Source organism: Brachyhypopomus gauderio, unplaced genomic scaffold, assembly GCF_052324685.1.
Source record: "Brachyhypopomus gauderio isolate BG-103 unplaced genomic scaffold, BGAUD_0.2 sc34, whole genome shotgun sequence".
In the NCBI taxonomy this organism is placed as follows: Eukaryota; Metazoa; Chordata; class Actinopteri; order Gymnotiformes; family Hypopomidae; genus Brachyhypopomus; species Brachyhypopomus gauderio.
The window spans coordinates 833802-844514 of NW_027506866.1; the positions used below are offsets into that span (position 1 = coordinate 833802).

A 10713-nucleotide genomic window follows, 5' to 3' on the forward strand; every position below is an offset into this window, starting at 1 on the left:
TAAAATATAATCTCCCGACCCCCCCCCCCCCAAACAAAAAACTCATCGGATTTACACGATTCACGTAGGTCACCCTTTTCAACTTCAAAACGGCGAATTTCGCCGAAAGGTGACAGATTTTCATGCCTGATATTTATAATACTGTATTGAGGTTTTAATGTTTTTTTTATTTAACACTTACTAATTCCAGGTGTAATCCGAGTGGTGTAAAAAGCATATAGCATCAGATAAAAATTAAGTTTAAGAATGTAGTACAACATGGTATGGCTGTACATAATTGGTGCATGATTTAATGTGAAAAGCAGTGATTGCAGATGGAGTCTCTGACAACTCTACCATCTCAGTGGTCACCCACATACATAAGGTTTCTCGTCTGTGGATATGTCTGAGTTGGTAGGCTGTCGCTCTCCCTGAATGGTTACAATGTTGTGTAATACCACATATGATGATGGATGGATGGATGGATGGATGGATACTTTATTAATCCCCAATGGGGAAATTCAATTGTCCAACAGGACACATAAATACAATACGAACACACAAAATATACAGAACATACCATACCCAATTAAAGTGCTTAGTGAGTGCTTGATTAATAAGTACACCTATCGTATGTTGTTGTTTAGCAGCCTAACTCCCACAGGAATGAATAATCGCCGGAACCTCTCAGTCTTGCAGCATAGAGAGAGGAGTCTATCACTGCGACAGCTCTTCTGAGCTACCAGAGTCCCATGCAGAGGGTGACTGCTGTTATTGAGGATGCCATGCATTAAACACCTCATCCTCTTCTCCACTAACTCACCCACAGAGTCCACTTTCCCCCCATCACTGACACACACTTCCTTATAAGCTTATCCAGCCTGTTCCAGTCTATTACCCAGAGGTGGGACCAAGTCAGTGTTTTGCAAGTCTCAAGTAAGTCCAAGTCTTTATCCTCAAGTCCCGAGTCAAGTCTCAACCAAAGACAATCAACTCAAGTCAAGTCTCGAGTCAAGACAGGCAACCGTCAAGTCAAGTCCCAAGTCTGAAACTTGGAATTTCAAGTCCTTTCGAGTCTTTTTTTTTTTTACAGGCACCAACGCTTTACGAATGCTACGCTGATGCGTTTACTCGTTTTGTTGGTGTCCGCCAGCCAAAAGATGACAGATCATTTACATTTTATCTTCTCTTAATTACATAAATGTACTTAAACAAGAATGTTTCGTTACATCATTTTACACGAAAATAGCAAGCTTCATCGTAAGCAAGATGCTGTCATTACGAATGGTTATTCTAAACATTTGGATAAAATATTTAAAGATAGACTAAATAAAATGTTAGGGTTATTTTTTCATTGTTTTCTGTTATTGTGGGGTCACGGTGTAGGCTACTATTGTTACCTGGAGATTCAGTGGGGTCACATATTCTGATGGCTGCCGTCAGAATTGATGACCCCAGTTAAAAAGGCTCACCTGTACATCCCGTACACCTGTACATTCGTAAAGCGTTTGTGCCTCTGAACAGAAACTGAAATAGCGCCCCCTGTGGTCACAAAACTCGACGGTCACAGAATCTGGTGTAACGCTGGTCTGCGTCAGAAGGACGGAAATGAAATTAATGGGGCGCACTTTATAAATATTAATATACATTTTAAAATTTAGATTTGGGGTAAAAAAAAATCAAGTCTTTGCAAGTAAACAGGTTCAAGTCCAATTCAAGTCCCAAGTTATTGGTGTAAAAGTCCAAGTCAAGTCTAAGTCTCTGAATATTTTTTCAAGTCAAGTCAAAAGTCTTAATATTAATGACTCGAGTCTGACTCGAGTCCAAGTCATGTGACTCGAGTCCCCACCTCTGATTACCGACATGCTGCATTAAGGAGAAGGTCTTTTCTCCTACTCCATGCTGTGAAGGCAGCCACCAGATCTCTATACTCTCCTTCATCTCCACCTCTAATACATGCTACTACTGCTGTGTCATCTGAATATTTCTGGATGTGACAGAGTTCAGACACATGTTTGAAATCAGCAGAATATAGGGTACAGAGGAAGGGTGGCAATACTGTACCCTGAGGAGCCCCAATGTTGGTCACCACTATCTCAGAACAGTGATCACCCATCTTGACATACTGTGGACGCTCCGTGAGGTAGTTGTAAATCCATGTTACCAGTGCAGAATCCACACCTATCTTCACCAGCTGTTCCTTCAGAATATGAGGCCTGATTGTGTTAAAGGCACTGGTAAAATAAAAAAACATGAGTCTCACATATCCCCCTGACCCCTCCAGGAACGAGAGGGTCTTGTATACCATGTAGCCTAATGCATCATCCACGCCCATGTTCTCCTGATAAGCAAACTGTAGCGGGTCCCCAGCCTGCTGCACCTGAGGCCTGAGCAAAAGCCTCTCCAATGTCTTCATAATCACTGAGGTTAGGGCCACTGGTCTGTAGTCCTTCACTCCTACCGGCCTCCCTACTTTAGGGACCGGCATGAGGCATGATGTTTTCCATTTGACAGGCACTTGTCCAGTGTGAAGACTCAGGTTAAAGATTGATTGTAGAGGCCTAGACAGTCCTGATGCACATTCCCTGAGTAGCCGAGGTGATACACCATCAGGACCAGTAGCTTTCCCTGGTCGCAGCCTACGTAGCTCAGCCCGGACCTCATCCACAGAGAAGCCATGTGGAGTCATTGCAGTAGATCTGGGAAAGTCACTGGTGTAGAAAAGCAGGAGGTCACATCAGTAGAGGTGGTACAGCTGTTAAAATGCACTTGTTCTGACTGGATTTTAATAGAACCTGGTGGAGGGGATGAAACCGTATTACTCCAACTCCGTATTAGGAGTTGTTACAAAAATAAATTAAACAATTGATGTAAATTCAAAAGACTGAAGAAAATTCAAGACTTGAATAGAAAGTTAGTTATCTGGGCAAGTTTTATTAGCTCATTTTCCAAAGCAGAAAGTCTTTTTAACTGCCTGCCAAGCCCTCCTGAAGAATCTATGAATTTTCTTCACTTTCTTGGGCTTTGAGCCTGCAAGTTAAAAGGGTAAGTGTGATAGAATGTGATCATTTGATTTATTACTGATCAGATGTATCTGATTAGTAATTCATAGTGCTGTTACTTACCAACTGGGGTGCTCTCCATTTTGGGCATCGCTGGAGTTGAAGCCTCTGTTGTACCCAGACTGCCTGCAGGATGTTCAGCTCTGGCTGCATCTCTGACATCAATCACTGCGTAAATGCACACATTTAAGTTTATTTTTGTGTTGATTCCTTTGTTCCCCCAAATTTACATATAGTAGGAATGATGGGAAATGTCAAAATGCACTGAAGTAAACATTTTACCTTCTTGTGGAAAGAGCAGTCCCATTACAATTTCCATAATGGAACTACGTAGCCATAAAAGAAACTGACGCTGGGGGTGTGTTGAAGTGACACTATAAAACTGATGGAGCACACTCGCAGGTTCAGGGGATGATCTGGATACCCTGAAGGTCTCCATGATTATTTTTATAGTAATAATCTCCACAACCCTCAGCGCAGTCTCACGGTTTTCCAAAATTCCAGATGTAGTAGAGTGCAGGAGCGCGGGCAGGACGGGAACAAGACTCTCCTTTATTTCTCCCACTAAAGAAGTGACTCTTCTAGTCAAATTGTGCAGATTTTCACCCGTTATCTATGCAAGTTGGAAAAAGTGTGCAGGATTAACAAATGTTGAAACAAGATCTTAAATTTTGAGTTAAGATAATTTTAAACAATTTAACGCAAACTGATTTTCAGTTGTACTTGAGATAAAATACTTTATGATTTACAAAAGGTAAATGCATTTTACAGGCAGTTATGATTACTTAAGATTTAGGATAATCTCTTTAGTGTTATAAATAGGGTTAACAAACTCACCACAAGGCTTGAAGCTTCTTCATCAGACTCACTGTTCCTCCTAACACATGGAAAAGAACAAAATCCATCTGTCATGTTTGTCTTTCAGACAAGAAAATATTTCATTCATCCTCTTAAGCGTGTTCTGTTGCTGGGTTTCATTAAATTGCTTACTCATAATATGATAAGATGGAGGAAACTGTGGTAATGGGGAGAGGCCTTGAGGAGCCAGATCGGCTCAGGTCCTCCAGGTGGCGCTGGTCGTGGCCTTCCAGATACAGCTCTCTGATCACCTCCTTCTCCAGGGCCTCAAGCTGGAACTGCTGGTTCAGCTCCCATGCCTAAGGAAACCAGTGGGGTGAACATGTACAGTTACCTTAAATGCCCAGTCAGGATCTCACGAAACAGCACCACTGCTGAATAGTACATGGTTATATGTTATTTTATATTATATTCAAGCAAAACTTCCTACCAGTTCAGCACTCTGAGGGTCACTTCATTTCATGAACTTCATGTACCTTCACACACAACAAACATGGAACAATATTAATCTTAATGATAATTCAATTGCACAGGTCACAGAAATCATTCTAATTTCATATGCGCACACACATTATATTATATATGTATATTATAGTTTCATGATGTATATTTTGTATTAAATCTGAAGCCATAGAAACCTACATCTTCCTGAAGGTTTTCCTCCCATTATTAATGAGCCACTTTTTCATATCTAAAACAGTGACACCATTTGGGACCTCCCCTCTCAGTACCTTGAGCATGAATTCTTTGAGACTCTGTTTCTGAAAGGACAAAATGCAATGTTACAATTGTAAACAAACACAGCTTAAATATTCTATACATCAGTCTATATTCTAAATTGTACTATAACATTTTATGTTGGCAAAGGTTTTAAATCTGTAAAGCAGTTTAAGTAAATGACAGCTGACTTGCCTGTTTTTGGACAAAGAGTTTTTCCCAGCTCTCCTCCACAGTCTTCATATATCTCTTGAACCGCCTGAACTCCATCTCAGAGCACAGCACCTGAAATAAAGAGATGGTTTAGAGGTTTTTCTTCAAACTGCGGTTATATATTAAATCTGCCTAATATTGTTATTTTTATTTTATTTGCTATTTAGGTATAGTTCCTTCGTTTTAAAAAAAGTTTTAAAAATCCAATGTCTTCTGTGCTTCTTGAGGGTTGAGATAATGTCTGTACCTTCTCATCAGGCGTAATGAGGCCGTGTTTAATAAGTATCCTTTGTTTGTATGGTTGGCTAAAGAATCCCGTCATGTGAGCATCATCCAGATTGCTGTAGTTCCAGTCAGTCAGGTGCATGTAGGGATCCCACAAGTCCAATATTGATTGTCCGAGCTGTCAGAAAAGTAAAAACCACACATTTTAAACATGCTACACACATACAACCAACTCATTAGTCCTTAGGTTGGATTATGGAAAGTATTTTGTAACAATAAACCAGTTCAGATTAAATCCAAGTGTTTTCATTAAAGCTGAAAGTAAATCTTATTCACACTCTTAAGGGCGTACTCACACTAGGCTCTGCGATCCGGGCCCGGGCACGGTTGCCTGCCGAAGCACGGTTCGTTTGGCTAGTGTGAGCGCTCCAACCGTGCCCGGATCAGTTAACCGTGCTCGGGCCCGCTTTGAAGAGGTGGGCCAGGGCACGATTCATGTGGACTCGGGCACGGTTCGCTTCTAGTGTGAGCGCTATCCGTGCCCGGGCCCGCTTGGTGCCTCGTCTGATTGGTTCATTTCGCTGGAACTCAAACATGACATCAGTGATGCGACGCTCACGTTAAACAGTCATAGCGGCAAAGCGATTAGCAGACAATCGTTGTGTTAAATGATCGATAAATCTGTGCTTGCACCGTGTTTCTGCACTCCCAAAACGACTCCAAAAATACAATAAAAAGAGAATCATGAGCTCCATAGTGTTGTGCGAGCGCGCTTTTTCCCAAATAAAGCGGCGTTGTGATGACGTAAGCGTGCTCGGGCCGGGTTGCTGAAGCGAGTGTGAGTGCAGGCCAGAGGGGGAGTGGGGAGGGGGGATAACCGGGCCCCAGCACGGATCCAGCAAACCGTGCCTAGTGTGAGTACGCCCACTCTCTCCCAGATTGCCCTTGGAAGGTTCTGGAAGGCACTCGCCCTTCATGCTGCCAACTGTGCCAAACTTTTTACATTTCATTTGGGAAATAAAATAAAACACGACATCTTTTAATAAAACGCAATGTGCGCATTTACACAGCAGGGGTTCAGTAGCTTAATGAACACGCCGCACATCGCTCTCAATTTAAACACCTGTTTCTAGTTTATACTGCAGGCAGGATATTTAATGCAGTCTGTCTCTCAGGACAATCTGTCAATGATTTTGCGGGGTTTAAAGCAATTAGAAATTATTGAGCTTGAGTATTTCGTAGGGTAATAATATGTTTTGAAATAAAGCGAGTTCATCTCAGCTCAGTTCGCCAGAACCAACATTAAAACACAGCTAGCTAACTAATGGTAGCAAGCTAACAGCTAAACAAGTCAGCAGTTAGCGATCGCTGCTTAACTCAATTCACCAATGAGCAGATTTATGAGATTTCACTCCATATTCGTAAAATATAAAACCCATCTTGGTACTCAATTATAAATGGAGTGAAACATGTTCAGATGCACAGAAACAGCCTTTCGAGTTTCCTGAACGACCAGCGCCAGGGGGTTTGGGCAACATTAGCTAGCTAAAGTTAGCAAGTTTGCTAACGCCATTTGACAGATTAATCAGACTAAAATTATTTCTACCAGGAAGGACGGCGCCTTGTACACACCAACAACCAAACTAGTCATAGTCATAAAGTTCACCAATTTAGTACAACGAAAAATACCCCTAGCTGTATTTTTACATCTAGCTAGTTAGCTAGCTACAGTTACTGGTTAGCTAGCTAACCTTTGACAGTTCAACTATTTCTAAAATCTACTAAGCACACAGTTAACAATTTAAAATGTACTTTTAAAAGTCATGTTCTCATTACATTTGAATAACTAGTTATGGGCCACTTACTTTATAAGAGTATACTCAATAATAACATAATAATTATTATTATTTATCATTATTATAACTATAATAATATTGATTTTGTCACGTTGAGGACCCCGGCCCCTCCCTTTTGGGCGTGTGTAAACGTTGTCCACGTGCTTTGTCTGCGTCCGTGTATATCCGTGGTTAGGGTTTTGTTGTGTGATTAATAAGTCTCACCTGTGAATCGTCTCGTGATCACGTGGGGCTAATGTGGTTTGTCTATTTAATGTGCGCTCGCGCAGTGTCCTGTGCTCGTCGTTGTCTATGTCTGCACGTTGTGCTGCTTGTATGAGTGTCTATCGTGCGCTATTGCGCAATATCTGTTTAAAAATAAAAGTGACGTCTGTCGCCACAAGAGGGATTCGTGTCTCATCCTTCACCACGACCCCATCGTCACAGAACGACGAGCCGTCCTGAGACACCCAGATCATGCCTGGCTACGCCACCCGGCAGAAGAAGGCAAAGTGCCCAAGCAAGCGCCATCACCACGCTGCGTCTTCCCCCTCGCGCCGCGGCGCTACGACGACTCTGGCACAGAGAAAGCGGGAGAAGGACACCCCCCCATGCCAGGAAGCCACACCGTCGGTCGAGGAGCTGAAGAAGGACCCGGTGTGTGCCTACCAACTGGCCACAGCCCGGGGGCTCGAGCGAAAGGACCCCGAGCTGGCGGAGATGCTCCGCGAGGGGGTGGTACGTATATGGAGGGAACGACACCTTGCTCCTTCTCGCGCCACCTTGCCGCTGCAGGTAGGCGTAATTGCGTCCACCCCGGAGGCGGAATTCGGGGAGGAGGATTCTGAGGGGGAGGAGCAGGAAGAAGAGGAGGCGTATTCCCCTTCGGTAGGCGAGGCCTCCACCATAGACTACGGTGGCGAGGAGGAGGAAGCCTACCCCCCCTCGGATTACGACGCCTCCACCATTGACTACGGTGGCGAGGAGGAGGAGGCCTACCCCTCTTCGGATGACGACGCCTCCACCGTTGACTACGTGGGCGAGGAGGAGGAGGCCTACCCCCCCTCGGTATGCGACGCGGTTCCCGAGGACTACGGCGAGGAGGAGGAGGAGGAGTCTGAGGAGGAGGACTACCTTCCTCCGCCCGTAGGTCTCTCTCCCACCGTAGAGGAAGACGGGGAGGAGGAGGAAGGCTCCGATTCGGAGGGAGAGGAGGAGAGTCCGCTTCCCTCTGAGAGAGCAGCCGGGACTAGGAAAGGGGGTTCGGTGAAGTGTCCATCCTCCGACCGCTCCGGCGAAAGTGCAATGGACTGCTCCCGGGGTGGCAGCCCGGAGCAGTCCATGGAGTGGAGCCGGGGCACAGAGGAGGAGATGGACACAGAGGAGGAGCTCCCTTGCGGCCCACAGGGCGCGTACGACAGCCGCGCTGCACAGGGCGCGTACGACAGCCGCGCTGCACAGGGCGCGTACGACAGCCGCGCTGCACAGGGCGCGTACGACAGCCGCGCTGCACAGGGCGCGTGCGACGGCCGCGCTGCACAGGGCGCGTACGACGGACGCACTGCACCGGGCGCGTACGACTGACGCGCTGCACAGGGCGCGTGCGACGGTCGCGCTGCACAGGGCGCGTGCGACAGACGCGCTGCACCGGGCGCGTACGACAGACGCGCTGCACCGGGCGCGTCCGCCAGCCGCGCTGCACCCAGCGGAGGTTCCGCAGCAAAGGCTGGAGGAGGAACATCCCCTGCAGCAGCGCCTGCAGCTCCCGATCTCTCTCCCCTCCTAGCTCTCCTCCTGGCGCGTAGCTGGGTCCCTGTTTCATGTTTTTGTGTACCAGTGTTCGTTAGTCTCCCCGTTTGTGTGCCTAACCCATTTTTCCCTCTCGTGCCACTTTGTGTAAACGTGCCTGTGTGTGTGTTTGTGAACGTTCCGTTTAATGTGTCTCCCGTCTTTTCCCCCGTCTTCCCAGGGAGGGTGTTCTAGGCGGTCCGTGGCGGATGCTTCACCAAGGGCGGTCACCTCCCAGACGCAGGACTGAGCGCGTCGGATCCGCCCATCGTCGTGGGTTCGGGGCACTCGGTCCTGTTGGCACCCCGGGACGGGTAGTGCCCTTGGAGGGGGCGTCTGTCACGTTGAGGACCCCGGCCCCTCCCTTTTGGGCGTGTGTAAACGTTGTCCACGTGCTTTGTCTGCGTCCGTGTATATACATGGTTAGGGTTTTGTTGTGTGATTAATAAGTCTCACCTGTGAATCGTCTCGTGATCACGTGGGGCTAATGTGGTTTGTCTATTTAATGTGCGCTCGCGCAGTGTCCTGTGCTCGTCGTTGTCTATGTCTGCACGTTGTGCTGCTTGTATGAGTGTCTATCGTGCGCTATTGCGCAATATCTGTTTAAAAATAAAAGTGACGTCTGTCGCCACAAGAGGGATTCGTGTCTCATCCTTCACCACGACCCCATCGTCACAGATTTATTATTATTATTATTATTGATATCAAAAGAACTTACATTTTCCATATCAGTAGTTGTGGTAGTAGTTGTCTTTTAAAGTAGTTTTAAAGTAGTTGTCTTTTAAAGTAGTTGTACTCTGCTCTTCCACTGTCCATGTTTGGATGATCGCGTGCGGATGCGCTGCTATTTATACTCGGCCTGTGATGACGTCACAATCAAATAAACTTCCGCACCCTAGGGCTATAAATACCATATATGGTATGTATACTAATATGTATTGTATAATATTGGATAATAACAAATGAGAAGTATTTTAAACTTTGATTTAAAAATGTCTAAAGTCATGGCTCTTCTAATGTTTTTATTCAGCTACTTTTGTGCAAGAATGGCATATACTTCTGTTTAAAGAGCTTCTCCGTGCAGTTTCCGCCTTCTTTTGGCAGATCTGTTAAGATGATTGGCTGCAGTAAAAAATGATTGACAGCTAACTCTGGCTGATAATTGGCTTAATAAAAATTGATTGACAACGAAAGTCTAGTATCTGATTGGCTGCAGTCGAAAATGATTGACACATGCTCCGCCCTTTACCCACACCCACCGGGGCTCCGGCCTGCAGCATTACCCTTCTCTCTAAATACTGGCCAAGTTAAGTTTATATCAATAATAAATAAAAATATCCATTTATAATTGAGTACCAAGCTAGGTTATATATTTTGTGAATATAACTGCGACCTTTAGGCAGTTTGAATGTGTGGGAAAGAGCTTTCCTTTTGATGCCTATGTCATCGGGTGTGGGGGTACACCGGTCACCCTCAGGTCCCTCGTGTCCAAATACCACACTTTTGGTTGTAGCGTTTCTTAATTGGAGCACTGAGTTCGTGTCGGAGAGAGATCAGGCAGGGCTCGAAGAATACATTTTAAATCCCGAAGGGTATGTTTATTCACAGCACACGTGGAAAAAGAAAAGAAAAACTTGTAAAAAGAGAAAACAATAAAAAGTTAAAATTCTGGGGTTACCAACAGAGATTCAACTGCACCATAGCAGGTTAAAGCAACCTCTCTGTTACCGGCTTACTGCAACCAGTAAGGAAATGGGATTCTAATGTCCCAATGACGACTCACCCCGCCAGTTTCCTACACACTCTAGAGACAAAACCAACCCCCATTCCTCACTGCACTCTGTCCCTATAAACCCATAACCCCGCCCCATAAAGCCGCCAGTCTCCTTTACTTTTTCCTTCGTTCGTGGTCATGTCTCGTGGTAAGTGTTTGTCTGCGTGGTGTTTTGGTTGAAGAGCGCCGCTGTGCTTTGTGTTGTGTGTGTGTGTGTGTAGCACGGCGAGGACCAGGGCAGTCTGCCCTGAGACAGCTCTTC

At 45.4% G+C, this 10713-nt stretch overlaps 1 long non-coding RNA gene across 2 annotated transcripts; it reads right to left on the reverse strand.

Moving 5' to 3' along the window:
* Positions 1–4065: 4065 nt before the first annotated feature.
* On the reverse strand, positions 4066–4663 carry LOC143485407 (uncharacterized). 2 transcript variants are annotated; one of them, XR_013122871.1, is made up of 3 exons: positions 4631–4663; positions 4330–4375; positions 4066–4198 (listed from the first exon to the last, which is right to left on the reverse strand). It is a non-coding gene; the product is annotated as an uncharacterized LOC143485407 (long non-coding RNA). The 2 variants fall into 2 exon arrangements; XR_013122872.1 differs by lacking the exon at positions 4631–4663 and adding an exon at positions 4542–4618.
* Positions 4664–10713: the final 6050 nt, after the last annotated feature.